Source organism: Phyllostomus discolor, chromosome 13 (assembly GCF_004126475.2).
Source record: "Phyllostomus discolor isolate MPI-MPIP mPhyDis1 chromosome 13, mPhyDis1.pri.v3, whole genome shotgun sequence".
In the NCBI taxonomy this organism is placed as follows: Eukaryota; Metazoa; Chordata; class Mammalia; order Chiroptera; family Phyllostomidae; genus Phyllostomus; species Phyllostomus discolor.
In genome coordinates this window covers 8907713-8931008 of record NC_040915.2, presented here as the reverse complement: position 1 = coordinate 8931008, position 23296 = coordinate 8907713, and the positions used below count along the sequence as shown (strand labels likewise).

At 57.6% G+C, this 23296-nt stretch overlaps 1 long non-coding RNA gene across 1 annotated transcript in view; it reads right to left on the bottom strand.

Moving 5' to 3' along the window:
• Positions 1-23296, bottom strand: part of LOC118497868 — a 171089-nt gene that overhangs the window by 92428 nt on the left and 55365 nt on the right. The window contains exon 2 of the long non-coding RNA XR_004900379.1: positions 15617-15793. This is a non-coding gene — a long non-coding RNA (uncharacterized LOC118497868). The remainder of the gene's footprint in view (positions 1-15616; positions 15794-23296) is intronic.

Below are 23296 nucleotides of genomic sequence, written 5' to 3'. Positions count from 1 at the left end.
TCAGTCTCCCAGTGCTAATTCCAGAAATCTTATTCACTTGTTTCCCAACAGTTACTCCCAACAAATTCAGGCGAGTTACCACGTGTCAAGCTGAGACCCCAGCCACCAGCAAACGGTGCCAAGGCCTCTGGCCCTGCCCCTGGATGTGTGCTTTGTCCTGTCCTGTCCTGTGCTTTCTTCGTCCGAACTAACACAACCAGAATAAACTTCCTCTATACAGCGGGCACAGCTGTGCATGGCCTTCCCTTGAAGCAAACAGGAGCAATCCAATACCCTGACACCAGCATGAAGACACAGTGTTTCTTAAGTGATGCCACCACACCAGGAGGTCACAGGTGGGTCCCCAGATAACCCAGATCAGATCCCATACATTCTGAAGGAGAAACAGGGCCCCGAATCCCTGATCTTCTCTCCTCCTCGAGGGCCTACGCACTTGTTACCAAGCCCCCCAGGGAGCACGGCCAGCCACGGCTATGCTGGATTCCAGCACACGACGCAGCACGAGCTTACCAGCTGAAAGTGCACCCACCCGGCCGCCAGGGACTGTTAAAGTTCCCATCACAGCCACGCCCACGGGGCCGTGTGAACCAACTCACTGCATTCACACAGGTTTCCTGATGGTTCCACACTTTTGACACCTGCAAGGGCTTCTCAGGGATGAAGCCACCACAAGTGCCAATAGTTTAACTAAAAGTTTATGGGAAAGAAAATACAGAGTTGGGAGCACTGTATCCACTCTCTCGAGTTTGGTTTGTCTCCCCTGCCTGTATGGACAAGAGCACCATGGTTCTGTTTTATGGCGACCTCCCACGTCCTGGGCGACAGAACTTGTGGTCGCCTGCAGGGCGAGTCCTTCAGCAGCGGGGCTGGATCTGGCACCCTGCCCAGGTGCTGATCCTGCCACTGGCACCCATCCTCAGGGTGGGTGCCAAGACCAGCTGCCTCGGGGGTCAGGCCCCAGGTTCAGCTGGTCAAGGGGTCAGCTCGCCCAACCTGCCTCCATGCAGGCCCCCAGCACAACCATGGACTTGACGTTCTCCTGAGACTCAGCTTCCCGGGGCACCCGGTGTGGAGCAGAAGCAACCTTCCTTCTCCTCCACGCCTCCCACCAGCCTGCAGTCTTTGCCGAGGGTGCTCTTCAGTGCAGGAACGTCCAGGGAGGGAACGTCTCCTCGGTCCGCTCCTCCACGGGCTGGCGGAAGTGGTTCTCACCGAGTCGCTCTAAGGCCCAGGAGCCCAGAACTCAGGCTGCAGGCTGCCCGTGTGAGCTGAGGGCCAGCTCCTTGCCCTCCTGGTGGTCAGCGTTTCTCCCTCTCTCTCTCATCCCTACATTGTCTGCCTCCACCCTGACAAACGCAGCCTCCTGCCTCAACGGTCTCCAAGGGAGGTGGACGCACCCTGTTTGCCAAAGAAGTCACCTCTATGCACGGCTCAGGGGTGAGGTGGAGGCCAGGAACCTACAGAGACAAAGGCCAGGCAGCCACACGCTGGAGGCAGCAGGCAGGTCACCCGGGTCACGGCACCTGCAGAGAGGGACAGGCCCAGGACTGTCAGCGGTAGTACCACCCACCTCCCAGGGAGGGAGTGACCCTCCAGGAGCCCCGGGGCCTGGCCCGGTGCCCACCCCCTCTCAGCTGACCCCACGGAGGCTCCCATGTTCCTCCACATTGCCAGTGGCCCCCACATACCCACAAGCAGGCCCCATCTTTCAGCTCAAGTACCCCTCCAGCAGGTGACTGGGGTCCCAAGAGAAGGAAGGCTTATCCATGCTCCCCAGCTCCACCCTCAGTGGGAGAGAAATCAGTCCTCCTCCCAGAAAACGCTTGTCAGCTAATGTCCACCATCTTTCCCTGTCTCTTTACTGAAGCCTTCTTGACAATGATGGTCATTAAAGGAATGGACTAGAAACAACAAGCGTAAGCAGCCTAGTCAGGCCCCCCACCGGCTGCCTCCTCAGCAAATCTCCCCTCCAGCTCCCAAGCCAGCAGGGTGTGGCACCTCGGGACATGACCCCCAAGTGACCCCAGTGGGTAGAAAGGGCAGGCTGGTTCCTGCCTCATCCAAGTCACGGGCACACTGAGAGGTGAGGGTGTGCTTCAAGAGGGGAGGGGCCCGGCAGTCACCCCACCTTGACCCAAGGGAGCCTCAGAGAGGTTGTTAAGCACAGGGCCTTGAAGTGAGGAGGTTGGGAAGACCCTCAACATGCGACCTTGGACTGGACCCTTGGGAGGGACCCTCAGACATCACACAGCTCGGTTGCCTCCTCTTTGACTCCAGCTACTGAGCACTTTCTACGTCCCCAGCAGGCGCCAGCCCGGCCCTCCACCTCCACTCCCCCTCCCAGCACCAGTTAAAGTGCATGTCATTCCCAACGAGCAGAGGAGCCAACGGGAGCTCAGTGTGCTTAATAACTTAGTAACTTAATGGGTCATTAAATAACTGGCCCTCAGTGCCAGCCAGCACGTGGCAGGATGCTCTCAACCACCCCTTCCCGTTCCCATTCCCGAGCCCAAACGGTCCTGCGTGGGTGAAGCAGCGCCTCCTCAGACCCCAGGGGCTGGCGCAGTGAGAATGGCCGGGCCTGGCTGGCCGTCCCTGTGGTCACTGCCCTGAGCCAGCCCCCTCCGGGGCTGGTGTCTGCAAACAGTGTGGCCTCACCCTGGACGGCCCTACCCTGGTCGAGCTCCACCCACAGGCTCTGTCCACTTCCCTCCCCACTTTTCTGAAGCGTATCTCTGGCCTCAGTATCCACCTGCTCCAAAACCTTCTGTGGCTCCCTGTTTTCAGAGACCGAAGTTGGGTCTGGCCTCTCACTGAAGGTCTTCTGTGATCAGGCGTCCCCAGGTATCTTTTTGGGGACACTGCAATACATGCACGCTCTCCCACTCAGATGGGATTACCCACTGAAGGCCCTGCTTGGCCTGCCTCTAGGTACCCAAAACCTCAAACATGTGCAAACCTGAGGGTGCTGCTGGCGAGTGTAGTGTTGGGGAGCTCATCAGCCAGGGGCAGAGGGAAGCAGGAGGGACTGGCTGGGTGCACAGGCAGGCCACCAGCCTGGGCAGAGGGCACTGCCCGCTCTCCACTGCCATGGGGCCCTGGAGGACTCTGCACACGCTGCCTCTGCCCTGGGGGGTGTCCCCGCCAGGTTGGCCTCCCTTGGCACCCCCCCAAAGGGCCCGGCACCGCTGAGTCAGCACTCTTTCACAAAGAGCGCAGCATTCTCAGTTCCATGCAAAGTCACAGGAGCACAGCCACTGCCACACAACTCTTGTGCAACCCGGTGATGTGTGCTTGGGGATTTGCTGCAGCCGCACCCAGCGCAGGCATTCGCGCATGCGCACCCTGAGCTTGGAGACTGGCAGCCGGGGCAGGCCCCTGGGCTCCAAAGAGGCCTCTGCAGGCCTCAAAGGGGGCTGCTGAGTGCAGGGGGTCCGGAAATGCGCACCATGACGCCTGGGCCTGGCAGAGGCCTCTTCCAACAGCAGGCCGGCCTCTCAGCAAGGCCACTGTCCCACCACGTGACTTCTCTGGCCTGTTCCACTGTGCTTCCCAGAGCCACTGAGGTCCTGGAGGAACGGGGCTGGGCCAGGGCCCACAGCCTGAGCCCCGGCTCTGCCACTGGCTCAGAGGGACTCGGGGAAAGTCCTTGTTCCTCTCGGGCCTCTTTCTCCACACGTGAAACGGACACCTGGACCAGACTGCTGACTCACGAACTTTGTTCCTGGAAGCCCTGCGGCCTCACTTGGGGCTTAGAAATCAATGGGAGCTGAGCCTTCCTGTCCCTGGCACATAACCTGGGCAAGCATTTCTCCTTCTAGACAGAATTGCAACCTCACCCCTTCTTCCCACCCAGATACAGGCATCCCAGAACCTTCAGGAAGGGCGGTTGGGGCCAGAGGGCCCTCTGCCCTGGGGAGGGCAGGCCAGCCAATCAGCATGTGGGTGCCGGCAGGGGCTTGAGGGGCCAGCTCCGACCCCATTAATAAAGGAACCACATGAAAACGGGTCACTACTTCAGCCTAGAACCTGGCCTCTAGAAGACGGCCCCGTGCGATGGCGCAGAGGGGACCCAGAGTCAGCCTTGGACGTCACCACTGAAGCCCCAGAGGTCTGGGGACCACACAGTCAGGCTGAGCTGGAAGGCCAGCAGGCATCAGGCCTCGCCCAAGACCCCACCTCCCCAGCGCCCAGGAGGCCTCTCCACCCCTCACCCCTTCCCGCTGCGAGAGGCAGGCTGGATCAGTCAGCGTCGGCCAGGGAAGCAAGACATCAGGGCAACACAGCTGTGAAGCTGGAGGGGTGGCAAAGACAAGCAGGGGACCGTGACGCAGGATCAGCCTGAGCAAGAGAAAGCCAGCACCAACCCTGGGACCAGAGGGGCGGCAGACGAAAGTGCTTCCAGGGCCCAGGAGCCAGGGTCACCCAGTAGGAGATGCAGTGAGTGGCAGGTGGGGCCATGGAAGAGACAGCTGCTGCAGGCGGTGGTGCCCCTGAGCCAGAGGGAGGGAAGAGGCACCCTTTCCTCTCCCTTCCACCGGCCCCCCCACCTCCATCTCCCAGCAGTGCCTCCCGAGGCCAAACCCGATAGAGGCAGTTGTCAAGGAAACCTGGGGACTGGAGTTGGCAGGGCTGGCCTCTGTGCCACCAAATGCAGCACTAGTGGATCGGACCAGAAAAAGGCAAAGCACAGCCACCAGACACTCTCAGACTCCTACCTGGCCCCCTACGCCTCCAGATCCCGCACAGCTTCAGGGTGCCTCTGAACCCACCACTCCTCGGGGAGCCTGGGCTGCTGGTTCGGGGCCTGGACCCCATCTCCCTGGCCTTGGCCCCGCCCACCCGGGGTCGGGGCAGGACGCCCTCACCGAACTCTCCCAGGCCCGGCCTCGAAGACGTCCTAGCCGCTCGGCAGGCCTCTGTCACTGCTGGGCACTAACTCTGACGTCCCTTCTTGCCCGAAACTCCCCAGCTGGCTTTATTTCCAATAAAGTCTTTTTATTCCCAAATGAAAATTCCCAGGCCCTTTCCTGAAGGAACGGGCGTGTGCTGCTGCCCCCCCGCCGCCGTTATCACCGCCGCTCCCGTGTGACTGCGCGGCCAGGCCTGACCCGGGAGGGGCGGAGAGCCGGGAGCTCAGTCCCGCTGCCTCCAAAGCCTCCCTCTGAGACGTGCATTTTTAGAGCAAGAGACCCAGAGGGAAAGGCCTTTACTTCACTGCATACAATGGGTTCATGTCCTTTCCCCACCCGCCCGGCCTGCCCTAAGCCCTGCCCCCTCTGGCCTCCAAGGTCAGTTTTCTCCAGCCCTCCTTTCCCAGCACCAGGCGACCCGAGAGCTGTGTGTTTAAGGAAGAGCCCCATGGAGTCACCTCCACTCCTGCTACCCCTCTACCGTCTCCCAAACTGACCCCAACACCAGGGCCCGAGGGAGGAGCCAATGGCAGCGACCCACACTGGCCAGCTCATGGGGACTTGGTGGTCACTGACATCACACTAATAGCCTGAAATTGGCCGTGGCGGGAACATTTAATCGGCAAACACTGCAGATCAGGGCTTTTTTCCTTCTTCTATCCCCGACAGCCAGTTCGGCACTCACCAGCACACCACTGGACTGGGCCTTGGACATCTGGGGCGTTAGCGGCCGCTGCCACCACCAAGCCCAGCCTCATGTCCTGCCGCCCCTCCCCCACCCTCCCCCTCCAGCTGTTCACCAAACCCACCAGGCCCTCCAGGCCCGCTTGCCACGGGCAGGCTACTGCCCTGAGTCCAGATCCAGTGGTGTGGCCCTGAGCAAGCCTCTTCCCCTCGCTGTCCCCTCACCAGTCTCAGGCCGCCAGCAGCCCTGGGCCAGCGTGAGCGGGAAAGAGAGCCGGGTGGTACGAGCTCAGCAAAGCATGTGCTCCACCGATGTGCTCAGAAACAGAGTCACCCCTTCTCTGCCGAAATTCTTCTGTGGGTGAAGTCAGGCTTGTGAACCCACAGAACTCCCCAGCCAGGGGGGCCGTGGCTGAGTGACGTAAGACCAGAGCGCCCTGTGAGAGCAGCGCAGGCAGCTGTGGGGTCGGAGGCCGGCGGGGGGGGGGGGGGGGGGGGGGGGCGGGGAGGGGACTCATGTGCAGGTCCCAGGAGAAGCAGGGTTACAGGACCGCCGAAGCTCCTCACCCAGGGGCCAGGGGAGCCTGCGCTTCCTCCCTGGCTGAGACACCCCTGCTCGGGGTGAGGACGCACCCTCCCTGCCTTGCGGGCACCCGCAGACACTGCCCAAGAGCAGCAGGAAGCAGAGGCACCATACGGGCAAGTGGCCTCATGTGAACTTTGGGTGAATCAGCCTCAGAGAGCTCAGCTCCAACCGTCAGTCCTTTTGTAAAAGTGAGGGAAACTTCTAGAAGATGGCACACCCCTCGGCCCAGCGTGGATGCACTACCTGGCCAGTGCACGGGAGCTCTGTTCTCTGTGGGAAAGACAATTCTACACTCGCCGCCTGCCCCCTGCCAGGCTTGGATGAGGCACCGAGCAAGCCGAGAGGGACTGACGTCACCCAGCACTCTCAGGAAGTCCAGAACCAGGGCTGCACCCACCTGGCTTCCTGGCAAAGCTTAGGAAAGGTCGAGTAAAGCTCCACGTTCCTGTGAAGAGCCCAGCAGCTGGTTAGTAAGCGTCAGCATGCATCACTTACCAGCTGTGGCCTCGAGTGAGGAGCCTCCCTGGGCCCCAGTTCCCACCTCTGTGCAAGGAGGGCAGGATGGTAACCCGTCCTGAGTGGTTAGGAGCAAACAAGCGCTTTGAGCAGCGTCAGGCCGCAGCAAGTGCTCCGTGAGTGCTAGCTGTGGTTACTGCATTCATTGTTCCATTTGATCCAGGAAGAAGCGGAGCTTTAAAAGGGAACCCAGCCCTGGCCAGTGCAGCTCAGTCGGTTGGAGCATTGTCCTGTAGACAGAAAGGTCTCGGGTTTGATTCCTGGTCAGGGCACACACCCAGGTTGTGGGTTCAATCCCTGGTCGGGGCACATATGGGAGGCAACTGATCGAAGTTTCTTTCTCACATCATTGTTTCTCTCTCTTTCTCCCTGTCTCTGTCTCTAAAAGCAATGAAAAAAAATGTCCTCAGGTGAGGATAGTAATAAAATAAAAATTAAAGGGAACCCAGACAGGCAGCCTTTGGAGTTTTATCTGGCGGGATCAAATCTCCAAGGGAAACCCTACAGGGGAACGCAGGCCTGGAACCTCCGGAAGGGAACGGGGCACCATCTCTTTTGCCTCGAGCGAGAACAGCAGAACAGGGGTCAGTGACGGGGACTGTTTGGAGCCAGGCGCCGAGTCTTCTATCGCAGGTGTCCCTGTGGCACTGAAGCTTCAGCACGACCCTGCTCAAACTCTACTTGCAGCGTGTAAATTGCAGAATCTCAGGTTTACAAGGAACTTTAGTGACTGTCCAGGTCCACAAACTCTCTCAAAACCTAGGCCAGGACACTGCTTGGTGACCCCCAGTGATGGGGAACTCTGTACCTGCAGAGACCACGCATTTCACCACAGATGCACCCAGGGAGAGGGCAAGGGGAAATAAACGAAGGGGCCCGTGGAGGCTGGGCACTGGAGGCCGACTCTGCCAAGTTCTCTGAGGATCCTGAGGTGGGCCCAGCCTCCGACCCCGAGCAGCTGCCCCCCCCACCCCCCGCCACCAGGAGTCCAGTTCTCGGGGGATCAAGGACACTTCTGGGAAGCCAGGCTTGGGTGAGGAGATGTGGAAACAGGTGATCCACAAACTCACTGGTTCCACGCCACTAGGCAATGGGAAAGGAGAGGGTGGCCCTGGGTGGGTGCAGCAGCAGCAGCTGCAGCAGAAGCCGCCGCAGCAGCCGCCTCGGAAATCAAATCGCCCAGATAATGAGCCAAGTTCTCGCAGAGACACCAGCTAATGAAGGCAGCACAGGAAGCCCCATGTCACGGGCCCAAACTGTTTATACAAGTGGTAAAAGTACATTTCAAAAGAAAGAGGGGAAGCCTGAGGAAAACCCTTGGCCGCCCTTGGTAAATGATTTCTGAAAATCATGTTAATTTGTTTTCTGGAAGGTGTTTGAAGTCTCTCTGTGTACCCCTTGGGCAACTTTAATTCCTCCTCCTAATCCTCCATTAAACCTGATGCTCACCAGCCTGGCCTGCTGCGGGGATTGTGATTTTTATTCTTCATTACACAGATACATGTTTGGGCCCAGGTGCGTCCCTCTGCTTTCATGTAAACTAAAAGGGCGCTGTCAGCCACACTTCTCCAAGATGTCCTGAACAGCCTGGCCTTCGTTAAAGCACTAGGGGGACTTAAAATGAAATTTAAAGGGCCAAAGCCTTGTAACTTGCAGCCAGAAGCAAATGGGTTTGTGGGAAAGTGTGAGAAGCAACACAGGAAGATCTGAGCCTGGGAGGGCTGGTGGCAGGGTCACCTTTGCCAATGCATGGGACCCCCAGGGACCAGCTCCACCATCTCGGTGGGATTCAGCAAGGGAGACAGGAATACAAAGTGACAATTATCGTCATTGTCATCGCCAGCAGCAGTAGGAAGCTCCTCTTCTCAGACACCCACTATGTGCCGGCTATTACACTGTACACTTCACACACACCTCAACTCCTTCAACTCAGCAGCCCTCTAGGGAAGGTACTATCATCAGCCCCATTGTGCAGATGAGGAAACTGAGGCATCAGACAGCCAGGTGACTTCCCTAGCTAAGATCCCACTAAAAAATGGTAGGGACAAAAATAACATATTAATAACAAAGATGATGATAGCTATTGAGTGCTGTTAAGCTATTGAATGAGATATGCCGTATCTCACTTAACTTCCACCAAAAGCTGGTGACATGAGTCCCGTTATTAACCTTACTTTACAGATGAGGAAACTGAGGCTCAAAGAGGTAGCAAGGACCTCTTACTTGAACCCAGATCAGTGAGACTCAGAACCTAAGTCCTCAATCTTCTCCCTCTTATTCTACAAACTAACAGCATTAGCCCCAGTCGCAAAGGACCTCATAACAATCGCACAACCGATGTGACCAGGCAGCATGCTTCCTGCTGGCCCTTGATTCCTAGTGACCAGGGGTCCAGTGGCTCAGCTGGGGAGAGAGCCCTATGGGCTGAGGTAATCTGGGGAGGCTCCCTGGAGGAAGGGGACAAAAGGAGGCAGAGGAAGAAGGGGCTGAATCACAGAGGACAGCAAAAGTGGGTAAAATGGGGTGCACAGGTGGGAACAGACAAGTGTGCTCAAAGGCACATGGCTGGAGACACCGAAGGGCGGGTGGACAGAAGGATGCAAGCAGAGGTCTGGTCTGGGGACTGACATCTGGGGGTCACACAGCCGAATGAATAGTTCCACCAGATACATGCTCTCTGCCTTCCTTTTCATGACCAAGTCTGAGAAAAACAGTATCCCTGCTCCTGTGCAAGGCCAGCTCTTTCCTCTGTCACCGAGCCCCGCCCCCTGCGCCCTGGCAAAGATGTCACTCCTGCCCATGTTCCCTCTCTCTTTGGACCATTAAACTTCTCCTCCCTCTTGGGTCATTCACACCATTATACAAATTTGCTGTAATTTCTCCCACAAAAACAACCCTGCCTTGACCCCTACATCCCTCTCAAGATGCCACCCCATCTCTCTGCTTCTTCTTCTAGTAAAACTGTGGAAGTGCTGGGCGGGGCTGATGTCTACTCTGTACTGTGCCCGCCCCCACCCCCCGCCCCACCCCGGCCCAGGCTTCATCCCTGCCTCCCCTCTGGGCTGGCTCTTACCACAGTCTCCCGTAGTCCAGGTGGCCAAAGTCCTCTCTCAGCAGCCCTTCCCCCAAACCCTTCCTCCCAGGAGGCCATGCTGCCAGGGTCCTCTCTCCCACCCCCAGGACCCTCCCCATCTCCCTGCTGTTCCCTCTGTGTCTACAGACCCTCCCTGTTCCTCCGTGTCTACAGACTACACTGCCCAAGGGCCCTGTCTCTGAGCCCTTTTCTCCCCTCCCTTTGTCCACCATCCCACCCAGGCCTGTGGCTCCAAACATCACTGCCACACCAGGGACGCACGGTGTCCACCCCTAGCCGCTGCACTCCACTCTCACAAGAGCCAGCTTGGTGTCATCACTTGCGTGTCCAACAGGCCTTTCAGACTTAGCAAGTCTTGAGCTGTACTTCTGACCTCCACTCCCCCCACCAAGCCTGCTCTCCCTCTAAGGTCTTCCCCATCTCAGCAAGCATGTAGGGCTAAGGGAGAGAGGGAAATCGGGCATCACTCTCAGCCTGAGCAGCTGGGCGGAGGGCATGCCAGTCCACTAGAAAGTCCTACAGACTCTACCCCTGAAACATACCTGGGCCCACGCACCACCCTGCGCCCTCACTGCACACGCCCCATCGTCGTCGTGTACCCGGATGCCGTCGTGTACCCAGGCCTTGTAGTTGACTTGCCTGCCTTTACCTGTGTTCCCTACAATCTGTTGTCCACTCAGCTGTCAAAGGGATTTTTAAAACACCAGGCTAAGCATGTGACCACCCCAGGGGCCCACTGTACTTGGAATTAAACCCAAACCCCTAGACAATGTTCGGTACGGCCCCACGTGATCCAAACTGTGTCTCACCTGTGTCTTCGTTCTCACTTTGGATCCCTAACTCCAGCTGCCTCGTGCAGTCTGCACATTCAAGACACCGGGCTTGTGCCACCCCAGGGCCTTTGGACCCGAGTTCCGTGCACCGGTAAGGCTCTGCCCGACCTCCTCCCAGCTGACTCCTCAACACGCAGGTCACAGCTGCACTGCCACTTCCTCAGGGAGGCTGTCCGATTGCCCCATGTAAAAGAGCCCCCCATCCACTGCCTGCTTTCCTTGCCCCGAGATGTACTTGTTGCATCTGATGATTTTCTTGTGTATGTGCCCCGTCTCTCCCTAGAAGGCAAGCCCTGGGAGGGTAGGGGCCTCATCCATCACGTTCACGGCTGCATTCCCAGCATCGGGCACAGCGCTGGCTCAGACCTGACACTTGGCCACCGTGGCATGAGCAACAGCTCCTGCCGTCTCTTCATCCCTGCTCCCACGGCCACCCAAGCTCCCCCGACAACAGGCCTTCCCCACAAGGCCCAGTGCCCGTGAGGTGAAGATGAGGGATTAGGTCAGGGCTTTGGGCCGGGAGGGCTTTGGGCCAGGAGGGGAGGGGAGAGGAACACCATGACTGTCTTTTCCCTCCCCGCCTTATTCGCCTCCTGCTGCCCTGGGCCACCCCTGCCGTGAGCCTGGGGCCTAATGCCAAGCCAGCAGCATCATGCTCAGAGCACTGGGTCTGCAGCTGGACAGGCAGGGCTCACACCGGACTCCTCACATATGGTCAGGGGCTCTGGGCAGGTCTCCTCACCTCTCTGGTCCTCAGCTGATTCATCCTGAAAATGGGGATGAGAACACCTTCCTCCTGGGTTGTCAGGATGATTTGAATGAGATGACCATTGCAAGGAGGGCCTGGCACAGAGCACGTGCTCAGTCTCAATGATGAGGAGGTGCTACTAAGACTATCAGTCAGGCCACGGGGCCGGGGCCAGGCCCAGAGAGGAGAGGGGCCCTATGCACGTACCTCCCGGGACAGGGGCCAAGTGTGGCCAATAGGTCTCAGGACTGAGAAAACAATGCTTTCAAATGGGTGAACAGCGGTGCACCCCGACAACGGAATATCACTCAGTGCTGAGAAGCAGTGACCCACCAAGTCATGACAAGACAAGGGGAACAAGGAGGACCCTCGAGTGCATGTTACTAAGTGGAAGAGGCCAAGCGGAGAAGGGCAGTGTGCTGTGTGATTCCGAGTATATGAAATTCTGGGAAAGGAAATGTTATAAAGACAATAAACCCAGCGGTTCCAGGGAAAGGGGAGGGAGGGACAAACAGGTGGCGTACGGAGGCGTTTCAGGCGGCGAAGCCACTCTGGGCGATGCAGTCTATGGTCGTGGGCACACGTCGCCATCACTCACCTGTCGGAGCCCACGCAGCGCGCAGCCGCAAGCACGAGCCCTAATGGACGCGGGGTGACGACGCTGTGCCCGTGCAGGTTCATCGGCGGCAACAGATGAAGTGCTCTGGGTGGGGGGGCTGCTGGCAGTGGGGGAGGCTGTGCGTGGGGGCAGGGAGCAGCGGGTCCACTGGAATTCTCTGTACCTTCCCCTCAATTTTGCTGTGAACTTAAAACCGCTCTTAAAACTAAAGTCCATTAAACCAAAACAAAGAAAATAAAAACAGCACCAAGAAGCCTGGCCCCCGGGGGTCCCTTCTGACATGCATCTGGTAAAATGCGCCTGTGCCTTTAGGCCCTCAGTCTACTGGGAAGCCGCACCTAGCCCCGGCACTGCGAATCGATGGCGCCGCCGTTAGGATACTTGGCTGCACTTCACACCCGCAGAGCGTGAGCTCTCATTACAGCCGCCCCACAAACTTGAGTCCACTCAGCTCCTCCCTGCCAGACAGTGTGTTAGGGACTGAGCCCTGCCACTGGTGACCTGACAGGGAGCACCCAGGCCACAGGAAATGCCCACTCAGCAGCCCTCAGTTCCCAGGTGCTGTGCCAAGACGTCTTGGCCCGAACTCCCTTCCCAGAAACCAGTGCCACCCAGCCCATTCCTGTGGTGCTTCCAGCCTGCCGAAGTGCGTGCCCACACAGCCCAGTGACAAAAGGGAAGGACTGCTGGCCCCTTTCTACAGACGGGGACACAAAGACCCAAAGACATGTGGAATTTGCCCAAGGCCACACAGAGGTGGAAGAGGCTCACTGGGCGTTACCCATCTATCCACCACCCGTCCACAACAGCAGACACCTCGACCTGCTCATTTCTGCAGAGGCCATCGTGGCCCGGAGGCCTCCCCAAGCCTGAGCTTTACCCCGGGCACCTCAGCCTGGGCGTCACAGGCTTATACCCCCACTTCCAGGTCGGTCTGTGATCGCCGGTCAAGGGCAAGCACTTGGGATACCTTCTCCCGACTCTGCGATGACCGGCAGAGGCGGTCCCAAGCCTCGAATGAAATGTGTACCCAATGGCCCATGGAGCTGTGCTCCAGGGAACCGACCCTGGGAGGGCTGAGCCTGGCCAGACAGTGCTGGTGAGGAGAGTGAGGGAACGTGGCAGAGAAGGGGCCGTTCCCAGCCCTGCGCCCACGCTGAAGGGGTGGGGCCAGGCAAGGGGATCAGAGTCCACAAATCTTTGTAAGGTGCAAGCACCCAAGACAGGCAGAATTACCTTCCCCAGAAGCCAGGTGTTTTAAGATGTCAGACAAGACCATGACCATAACTCACTCCCTATCCACACACAAGAGTCTCACCAAGGTCAGAGGCGATGGCTGCACACCGGACTCACTCTGAAGTGCAAGCAGACATAGGCATGTCTGTCTGCTGACACACCTCAGAGGACCTCCTGGAATGGGGACAATAAAGAAAACCACCCAGGCAGGGTCTCCACATCATCCCAGATGCTGGGCTTCTGGGAAGTACAGGGGGGATTGTTCAGGGCACTGCCCCATAGTAGGGGTGCACACCACAGAGAGGCCAGCTGCTGCCAGCCCCCCAGAATCCCTGAGTTCCTCGTTCAGATGCAAACAGTGCAGCCCAGAGAGGGCCCAGGACCCACCCCAGTCACACAGGCCAGGTGAGAGCCAGAGACGGGGCTCGTCTGGCCCGACATGCACGGTGGTGCCTTGCCCCACCGGCAGGGCCCCGAGCCCTTGGTGCACCGTGATGTGCCAGCTGCGGAGTGGCCTCCGCCGGTGTCTGTGACAGCAGCCCTTTGCCTCCCCAGTGGAGCCTCTGGCAGAGGGTCCTCGCTCCCCTAGACATGCTCTCTCCAGAGCCGACAGCACAGCGCGGAGCACACGCCCAGGGAAAGGACAGGAAAAATGGGCATAAAGTGACATAATGAGGCCTGGTTCGCACACAAAGGAGGGGAAAGCTCCCTCGGCCATGGAGACCCGCTGGGACAAGTCCAGGCGAGATGACCGAAGGCTTGGCGGGCCTTTTAACGCTTTGTTTGGTCGAACTGCTGGCGCTTGTTTTCAAAACTTCTTTGTCGCAGATAAAAATTGTTCTCTAATTCGGTCATACATTTGGGTTTCATTATTTTCAGAATGTATCCCAGACACCGAAAATTAAACGCATGTCAGCGGCCCTGCTCAGGCCTGAAAGACTCGTAACCAGGCAGCGACTCCGGCCCCAGCGCGAGGCGGCTTGGAACGCCGCGCTGCCGTCATTAAAAGTTTTAAAACTCGGCTCCACTTTTCTCATTTCCTATAATGAGATCTCTTTCCCCTCCTTGAAATACTCCAATTCTGCAAGGGTCAGTGGAAAGTCAAACCGGAGAGTAAAGCAAATTTAAATATGAAAAACGAAAGAGTGAAATATGAAATCCTCATCCCCGGAAACCCTGACCGAACAGCCGGGGGCTTCCACACAAAGGAGGGCGGGCTGGCAGGCGGGGAGGCTGCCGGAGCCGCGAGTGCGGGACGGGATTTGGCTTCGGAAGCCTGACTTGCTCCGTCTTCCCTTTTCTGACAGGGATTAGGTTAGCGAGAACTCTCGAGGCTGCTGCAGGCATCCTGGGGACGGTTAGGAAGAAAAGACGATTCTTCTCGCCTCCTATCCTCATCTCGGAGCTCACCCCAATGAATCTGTTAACCGGCATCCCCAGGTCAGAGAACGGGGCTGGCCGAGAGGCCTGAGCCCGCCGGCAGGTGCGCGTGGCCCTTGGGACAAGCCTGGGGACGGGGCAGGCGTATCTGGACCTGGGGCTTGGAGGTCACTCTTGGGATCGGACCCACTTGGCCACATAGAGTCTTCAATATATCAATTTCTTCAGCAAAATGGAAAGAACTAAAGAGAGACAGGGATGAGAGAGGTACAGAGACCAGAGAGGACCTTTGCCTCTCCCATGGGACTCAGACTGGTTCTGGGCAGGGAGGCAGATCCCCCAGCGATCAGGCCCCCACTCAGCTCCCCGTTGCGCAGAGTTGGGTGTCTCTGCTGCGGAAGCCCAAGCCAAACAGCGCATGCCCACCCAGCTCCCCTCGACTGGACTAGGCTGGGCCCTTCCTTCAGTCGCCCAGGCAGGGGTGCCGACAGTGGGGGGAGGGAGGGCCCTGGACCACCCACCTAAGCTTCCCACTGCACACAGGCAAGCAGCACGCATGACCCCTTCCCCTCCCACCAAGTAACCCTCTGTCCTTACTGCTCTCTGCTAGCAGCATCTGGCCAGAGCGACTCCTCAGAGATGGAAAACCAGCTTGCTTCCAGAGGACAGCAGCTCCCAGGGCACACAGCCCTCAACACCTGTTCCAGAGAGGGGCTCAGGCCAGGCCCCAGGGAGGGACATGGCCCTGGATCTGCCTCCGTGGGGACTGGCAAGACCCTTGCTGGGGTCTGCCGTGTTCACCCCAGGCAGGGAGACAAAGACATGCAAACATGGCAGAGGTCAAAGTCAAGGGTCTCCTGTGAGGTGGGCAGGAGAGAAAGGGGATGTCTTTGAAACATAAACAGCCTATTTGGACCCTGAGTTGGACACTGCTTAGTATGTTCCAAATGTGGGGTGTGTCCAAGCCATCTCCCCAAAGCCAACTGTAAGTTCACAGACGCACTTACCCTCCAAGTCTTGGTCCAGGTGACCCCTCTGGGCCTGGATTCTCTCCTCTGCACCTCCACAGCTGGCAAACAGCGTCACCCCTGAGTCAGAGCTGGATGGATTCATGGTGGCTGGCCCTCTGCTCAGCTCCACCCAAAGGCCTGTGCTCTCGGAGCTTGTCGGTGAGTCTGTCTGACCTGCAAGAGAAACAGCGTTCAGCTCTCCTATGTGCCACCCCAGGGTCAACCCACCTTGTTTCACAGGCGTGGAAACAGAGGCCCAGGGAAGTAAGGTGGCCCTGAGCAAGAAGGTCACACATTAGAACAGAAGAGCATGTGGTAAAAGATCACCATACCGGAAAACTAGATTTCTGCCAACTGGTCTATTTCAACCCTCAGGGTTCCCTGAATTTAAATGATGTTAGACTTTTCAAAGCACCTTTAGCCTATGATCTCAAAGTGAGCCCCACAGCCTGTGAGTGACGTGCCAGGCAGGGGAGACGGCAGTCAGTGAGGTGAAGTAACACTCTAGCTCACCCAGAGAACCAGGGACAGAGGCCCTGGCCGACCTTCCCGCTCAGACCACCTGCCCATGGTCAAGTTGGCGTTTCCACCCACCCATCCACCTGACAGGCTGCACCTGCCAGAGGGTGGTATGCGTCTGAGATGGGGACATGCAGGTGAGGAGGTAGGGGTGGGGGCAGGGTTGGAGGGAGAATTAGCTCAGCTCTCGGGAGCTAGTAAATAGTGACAATGTATTTGTGGGACCACCAAAGGCCCTTTACATCAGTTGAGACGTGGAGGGAGAGCCAGCAGACTGAGAAGACACCGTTACCGTCAGAGCCCCCTGACCTCCCCCCACAAGGCCTCTGTGGCCAGCTGATGCCACCGTGCCCCTCACAGGAGGCCAACAAATGTCTCCTGGTGCACATGACAAACTGAAGTCACAAAAGGGACAAATTAGCTGGTAATTATTTGCTTTACCAAAGGGTTGTTCTTTTCTTTACCTCTGGGTTGTAATAAGTATCGAAAGCCCTCCTACCAGCATTTGAGTCTAATCCCATTCACAGACTCCGAGTACCCCAGCCATTCCGAGGCACAAAGTACCTCGTAGGTCGGGACTTGACAACCGGCCTGCCTAAAGCACCAGGTGAACAGCTCGCGCCTGGTCTAAATACCGAACCTGCCCACAAAGATGACCTGGACGGTGAGGGGACCTTCACCACAGGAAGGATGCCAAGGAAAGTGGACACAGGCTCCAAGACAACCCCCAAAGGGAAGGCTGGATAAGCTCTGGCTTCTGTCTGACCTCAGGGATAAACACTCCTTCCGCTGGTGTGAATGGGGCGCCTGCTGCACACCAGGCATTATGCTGGGTGCTGGGTGAAACAGGGAGCAAAACCAGAAGGATTCCTGCTCTCCTAGAGCAGGATGGAAGGATGTCAAGGCAGGTGTCAATCAAATAGCCATGCCTACAAACGCCTAACTGCAAACTACCCTAGGGACTCCGAAGGAAAGGAACTCTGGTCTAGGAGAGCTTTCAATAAAGGAACCTGAGCTAGCCTTTACTAAAAGGCTTTCCCAGAAGTAACTGTTGAGTTAACATCCAAAGGATGAGTGACAGTTTATGAGGCAGAGACCAGTAGGCCAGAAAGTGGCCCAAGAAGAGTCGAAAGCATGTGCCAAGGCCCTGGGGTAGAAGGGAACATGATGAGTGTGAGGAACTGGAAGAAGGCAGCCGAAGTGGCTAGGGAGCCAGGAGCCAGGGCAGCATGACGACAGATGAGGGCTCTCAGGACGTGCCAGCAAGGGTGGTCCTTACGCAAAGGACACTGGGACACCACTGGAGAGCATAAGCAGACGAGTGCCAGGGTCAGTCTGTGTCTACAGAGGTGGCCGGGGTGCCGAGTGGAGGGAGGGCCTGAGAGGGCAGGGTGAAGAGTGGGCGGGCAGCCAGATGGTTACCCAGGGGAAAGATCGAGGTGACCAGATTAGAGGGACCCCAGAGCACATGGACAGAAGTGGGGGGATTCAGTAGCTATAACATATAAAACTACAGAGACTTAGGGCTGGGTCAGGCAGATGTGGGGGGCTGTGTCTGTGAATGGATAGACAGGGATGCGGGCCATGAGGCGGGGGACCCTGGAGGAGGTGCGAGGTGGGTGTGCTGGGGTGCCAGGGGCAGAATGAGGCTCAGGTTCCTGAGACAGCCACGTGGGAGCATGGAGGGTGCAGATGAGCACCCACGTCCCAAGGGAGGACATGGCCTGTGCAGCGTGCGGTCCCTTCCCAAGGGCTGTTCAGGGACAGGTCCCAGGACGTCGCACCTCTCCCTTCACAGCAGCCCCTCCTCCGGAATCGTCTCACAGTCTCCCTCTGAAATCACCCTCAAAGGTAGCGCTCTCGCCACAGAAGCCAGACATCTCCTTGCATGAGGGAAATCTCAGTCCTTCCTCCCCTCAGGAAGCAGCGAAAGAAAATAAGCTTCCAACCGGGCAGTGGGGATTAAGTGTAGACACCCAGGAGGACTTCCTGGCTCCTGGATGAGCCGCTGGAATGCGTCAGTGAGCAGGAGCGTGGGCTCTCCTCCTCCTGAGGTCTCTGACGTCCGGATGAGTTGCTTTCTGGGGAATACCTAGAACGAGGTCCTGCCAAGAAGCAGGGGATTGGACCTGGTAGGCTGCTGAAGCTCCCGGGGCCCCAGGTGGGTAAGTCCGAGTCACAGGAGCTGACACCCTGGTAGCAACTGCTCCTCTCACCATGCACTCCCCACGCGCAGCTGCAGTGCTCAGGGGCTTCACCTGAGCTCCTTCATTCCACCCTTGCACTGCGCCCGTGGGTGAGCGGTGGCCCTGAGTGAAAGACTCAGACACTGAGGCTCAGATGGGTCAAGCGACCTACCCAAAGCCACATGGGCAGGTGGGTGCACTCCCGGGGTTTGACCCCTTGCCCGACACCAAGGCCCACACTTCCTTTCCCTTCTTCCCCGCCCCACCCCCACTCAGACCTTTGGTTCTAGAGCCAACCCTGGTGGCAAAGTGCTCTCAGAAATGGAGTAACAGGGACCGCTGGCGGGGCAGACGTGATCTGCAGACAGCCTCGCAGTGCAAATGGTGATGTCAGTAAATAGTTGGAGTTTATGTATAATGCAAATACAGAAGTTATAACAAATGTGTTATATAGCTGCACAGACAGAAGGAAATTGGCTGCCCATCACCAAAAGAGAAAAAAAAGACGGGGGACGGGGGAATTCTGCATGAAGCAGAGCTGTGCAAAAATAGGTAAAAGGTAAAGCGCTGTACCCATTTTCAAGGCACTCAGCACACTCCACCGGGTGCATGCCGTCCTCACCCGCCTCTGTGTGAGGGCTCCCTGCTCCCTCCGTCCTCCCCAACAAAACTTCTACTGATTCGTGAGAATTCTCACATGCTTCAGCTAGAGATAATGCGAACGTAATTTGCCCTGTTGCCCTTGGTTTTTATGCTTCAGGTTCCTTTCTAGAAACTGGACATTAATAAGGTGGTTTCCAAAGTTGTTTTAAGTCGATAATTTAAAGCCAAAACAATCAAAGGGTCTATCACCTGTGAAGACACTTCTTTGCAAGACTGTCATCCTGCTCTCCACGGTGGACCACACCCTGTGTCTGGGGACAGCTGGAAGAGCCCTCTGAGGGGGAGCAGGTCTGCCCTGAGTTTGGGGCTCTTCCAGAGAGGGAGCTTGTGGCGAGCGGGTGTGAGCCCTCCCAATGCCCCAGCGTTGCCTTGGCCTCTGCCTCAGCCACCAATTGTTCTCCCACCTTCTGGGCCCTAACCAAGACCTTGGCTTCCAAAGCTGGTATGGCAGCACCCCAACCAGACAGGCGCACAGGGCCAGGCTGCACAAAGCAACTGCACCCATTGGGACTTGGGTTCACAGTCAGAGCAGCTCCCTTGGCGACACGGTCCCGGTGCCCCCAGAAGGTGGCTTGCCCAGGCCAGGGCTGGGAGATGCTGGTCACCAGGCTTCTCTGCCAAACCACGAGCCCATTCTTCCCTGGAAACGGGGCCTCCAAAGCCCCCTTCTAACTCTGCGGCTCTTTCTCTTCTTTCTCTCCCCAAGTTGCCCAGCTATGCAAACAAAGGCATGTTTGGGGGAAGAATGGGCTCAGGTTTAATAACCCTCAAATCGGGCTCCACATGTGGCTATTGTTAGACAGATTTAAACAGCAATTACAGAGGTACCTCCTTCCTCCTCAGCAACGATCTCGGCCCTTAATCCAGCTAAGACCCAGAGAGTTTAGGGCTGAGCTCACCGAGATGAAGGTACCAGCTTAAGCAGGGCCTGCTCCAGGGTGGGGGAGCTGGAATGTGGGCAATGGCTCCCCCTAAATGTACCTCTTATTGCCAGCAAAAAAAGGGGGAGCATGTAAGGGGGTGCCTGGCTAAAGCCCCCATGATAGTTCACCTTCCAGAGAATTCACAAGAGAAGTCTGCAAAAATGTTTGGGTGAGAATTCAGAAAGAAAGGCAGCGTGCCCCCATGTAAGCCGAGGCTCAGGCTGAGATGGGGGTGGGGGTGGACTTCCTCCTTCTGGAACTCTGCGTCCACAGGAGACAGCCACCTCAGCTGTGTGTGCAAAGCTGCCCGCCGCTGACCAGAATAGAGAACAAGTTTCCACAGCGGACCTGTCAGCACGGGGGAGACACACTGCATTCGGAGGAAGGAAGGGCCCCCAGTGACATGCCTCCGACCCCCCAGTGGCATTTCCACCCCCTGAACCTCTGGCTCCTGCCAGGTCCCCCGCCAGGGGTGCCCTCCCCACTCCTGCTGCCCGAATCCCTGCCTCCTGTAAGGTCCAGCTTTCCAGTTCCACCACTTCCCCGGAGCCCAGTCGCCTATGAGTGCCCCCACACTGTCCGTACAAGCTTGGGGGGCCACAATTCATCCTCTGGGGTACCAGACCCTCTGTCCCACCCAGTGGGGGCAAGAGGCTCAGAGAGACACAGGCTGTGTGACTGGGCTGCCCCAGCAGGCCAGTCCCCACCTTAAAGGGAAGCCCCTGGCCCCTGGCCCCCTGTCAGAGCAGAAGCCCCCTGTGGCTGCAGGACCCTGCTGTGGATGTGGCAGGGGCTGGGTGCAGGCCGCCTGAGTGAGCCCGCAGCCCCTCCGAGCCCTGGGGCCCGTGACTGGCTATGACTCAGCACCTTTCCCATTAGCCACCCTTTTAAGTCTGGATTTTCTCATCCAAGTTTTTAGAGTATTAGCTGGTTCTGCTTTATCACAAAATAATAATGAGAACCATTTGGTGTCAACCGTCATCTTGGATAAAGGCCTGTTCTGCTGTGAAGCAGGGGAGGGACCGCAGCCAGCGTTTACAGAGCGCGTTTCCCTCCCAGGCAGGCAACGTGCGACCCCCCACCCAGGACAGTGGCTCTGGATGGCGCAGACCTGGGTCTGAACCCTGGCATCACCCCCTTCCCCCTCACCGTGGCTGTGTGACCCTGGGCAAGTCACTGCGTTCCCTTAGCCTTCATCGCCTCACCCGCAGAGGGACAATGGCAGTAATACCAAGTTCAGGGGGTTGCCATGAGGGCTGAACGAATGGAACTCATGCACTAATTCTCCAGGTGTGGTCCTGGACCAGTGGCGCCAGCAGCACCTGGGAAGCTGCTGGCAGGGTCTTGCCTCTGTACCCCCCCACCCCGCCCCCGCTCCCCGCACTGCTGAGCGGGAACCCGTTACAGAGCCAGCCAGCTACGCTGGCTCAGCCCCCAGGTGGATGTGCTGCACTCTCGTTTGGGAACCACTGAGGGGTTTAGCAACAAGCATCCGGTAAGCAGGCTGTCGTCACTGTTTCAGGAATCACCATCAGATTCTCCCCTCTCCTCAGGGATCCAAGACGTTAAGTCACTTCCCCAAAGTCAAACAGCTGGAACCCAGACAACATGCCTCGGAGGCCACAGCCTTCCCCAAAGCCTAAAGCAAAACAAGTATTTGTGGCACTCTCCACGCTGCGAAACGGAGGCTAGCCTGGTGGGTAGCTTTAAACACTCCATGTAAACCCCCAAGGAAGGCACAGAAATGGAGTGGAAAGGATCCCTCCAAAATAGCAGGTGTGGAGAGAGCTCCGTGCCTCAGGAATTAAGGACATGCGATACACAAACCCAGGGTCCCCGGGACAGAGCTGCTGGACCTGCCTTCCCAGCACTGAAAGTAGACATCTGAGCTATGCAGGGAAAGGCATCCCTACCCTTAAGCACTTTTTGAGCATGAAAAATGCTCATTTTTGAGTGGAAAATACAGTCATCAGCTGGTCGAGTGACTTTGTGACTTTCCTCAGGACTCAACTTCTCCATCCACCTAGAGGGGGAGCAACAAGCTCCCAGCCACCCCACAGCACTGGGAGGTGCTGTTTCTCCCCCTTGCACCCGAGATTCGGGCTGAGGCCTCTGCACCTTCCGTGCCTCGGGCCGACCTCCCCCTCCGCCAAGGACAGGGTCTCCTGGGCTCACACGCCATGGAGTCAGAGTCGGAGTGCGCTGTGTGCGGAGCCCGGGCCACCCCTGCAGGCGGAACCAAACATGCAGACGCCCCAGGCTGGCAGCAGGGAAGCGGTTCTGCAGAGAGCGGTGCTGGTCTCTGGGGAACCACAGGAGCCGGCTCCCCTGCTGCTGCTCTGCTTCCGTGGGCCACCATGTCCCCCCAGGTTAGAGACCCCTGTGGCTTCTCTGGTTCCAGGAGACAATCCCAGCTGTTTGCTCTGCCTTAACACACAGCACGGTGCCTGGCGAGCACTCGGCCCCCCAATAAATGCTTATGAATAAATATGACAAAGGCACATAAAGTAACATTCTCAGTGCACCCCACGCTGCTCATTAAACCTCGTCACCGCATCAGAGCCCTGGACCCACCACACGATCGCAGGGCCTGCAGCTCCACCAGCAGTCATCCTAGTGCGCCTTCACTCATCACACACCAGCCACAATGACAGGCTTCAGTTCTACAGGGAGCGCCAGCTCCACCCACCACAGGGCCTTTGCACGTGCCAGTCTGCTTCTGGAATGCTCTTCTCCCTAGTCTTCACTTGGCAGATTCCTTCTCCATCTTCAGGCCTCAGCTCAAAAGTCACCTCAGCAGAAAGCCACTCTATCTAGACAGGTCCCTCCTGCTACCCTCCACCTCCCCTTCATTTCTTTAATAACACCTTCCCAACTTGCCATTCATTATCTTTCATTTTCTTTACTTCTGTTTTATCCAAGTGTGTTCTCCCTCCAAGGAAGTGTTGGTTCTGGTGAGTCAGGGGTCACGTCCACTCTGCTTATCCCTGCACTCCCAGTGCCTGGCACACTGGAGCTACACATACATATATTTAGAATGGGTAAGAGAATGAATGAATGAATGAATGAATGAGTTCCCAGAGAGAGAGACACAAACAGTGATAATAACGATCCAAAATGAATGAGGAGAGCGTTAGTGTTCCCTGGTTCCAGGCAGGGCAGGCCCCTGCCTCCCGCACGGAGCCTGGCTGGGGGCAGACATGACTGCCGGGGTGGCTTCGGACCTGCAGCAGGCAGACAGAGAGTGGCAGTGGAGAGCTTTGTCATACCCTGTGGTGACCTCCTGCCCTGCCTGTCCCCTGCTGCCCCTGAAACAGGACATCGGTAACAGCCCGTGGGCCATGACCACCGTGAGCAAGCAGGGGGCTGGGCCTTAGGGGAGAAGA